The 1,276-nt window shown below is 39.2% G+C and overlaps 1 long non-coding RNA gene across 1 annotated transcript; it reads right to left on the minus strand.

Annotated features, from left to right (window-relative positions):
• Positions 1-235: 235 nt before the first annotated feature.
• Positions 236-1,042, minus strand: LOC110910411. Its single transcript, XR_002576138.2, has 2 exons — positions 632-1,042; positions 236-467 (listed from the first exon to the last, which is right to left on the minus strand). It is a non-coding gene; the product is annotated as an uncharacterized LOC110910411 (long non-coding RNA).
• Positions 1,043-1,276: the final 234 nt, after the last annotated feature.

Consider the following 1,276-nt stretch of genomic DNA (forward strand, 5'->3'; position numbering starts at 1 on the left):
ATGTCCTTTAGCCCTAACCTAGTTAAAATTTTTTGTTAAATCTGATCATGTGCAAGGCACATGAGGGCAATTTTGTCATTCACCATTTCAAGGACTAATTATGTAAATAACCTAAATACCTAACCATTTTATGTAAATTACTCTCCATCACCACCCACCTCTTTACAACCCACAACCACCACCCACCCACTGCCCCCCACCTACCTGCTAAACCACCACCAACAAAACAACTCCATTTAATAGTAAAAAAGAACATTTTCTTCATTTCCCACATTATCTTCATTTTACACATTTCATCCGTATCAACAACATTAACCATACAAGGGGATTTCGTGAGCACCTGATATGCATTTACATGAAAGTTTCTAAACCGGACTCGTGGATCAAAGACCTGACTACCACCACCTTCATAAGCCTAAGCCTGTGACCACCACCAATGTTGGATCTACAACCCCACCTCCACAATCCTGTGACCACAAAATCGCCAATTTCGTAACGGACTCTAGTCCATTCAAATCCCCAATTCTAAAAACCCTAACTTACCCTCAGATCCCAAAAATCTTCACAGAATGTTATAGAAAAAGCAAACGGGCCAGATATCGTTAAGAATCATGCTACATTAGCAACTTACAGTTGTCGAATCATCAAGAACAAATCTTGTGTCTATTGTTTTGAACATGGAGAACTTCCAGTTTTCGGCAACTGGAAATTTGAACGACGTCGGATGTGATGATGAGGACGGGTTGCATCAGTTTGGGGTTAGGGTTTCGTCGATCTGTAATGGTGAGATGAAGGCGGCGGCGCAACTAGGGTCTCAGCGAGGAGAATCGTGGCGTGATGGTGATATTGGCGAGTGGTAGAGGGTAGTGGCTAAGGGTGGCTGTTGGTGGTTAATGGTGGCGGTGGGAGAGGTAGTGAGAGAGATCTACAGAGAAAGAGAGCTACAGAGAGAGGCAGACAAGATTTTTTTATACATATAATATATACTAATAATTTTGTATATTTGTTATTTTTTTATAAAAAGACTAAACTAGCCTTGTGTGATAAAATTTGACAGAAAAATTTAACTAGGTTAGGGCTAAAGGACATAACGTGCAGGATTTTGAAACATTAAGTACAAAACTCATCAATTTTAAAGGCAAAGGACACCGCCTGCAATTTGGTACAAACATAAAGGACAAAACTTGTAATTTACTCATAATTTAATCATAGAAAATAAACACATAATACGATTCAAAATCTTGAATTAACTAAGTGTATAGCCGCAAATGCCAAC

The sequence above is a fragment of the Helianthus annuus genome, chromosome 15 (assembly GCF_002127325.2).
Source record: "Helianthus annuus cultivar XRQ/B chromosome 15, HanXRQr2.0-SUNRISE, whole genome shotgun sequence".
NCBI classification, from domain to species: Eukaryota; Viridiplantae; Streptophyta; class Magnoliopsida; order Asterales; family Asteraceae; genus Helianthus; species Helianthus annuus.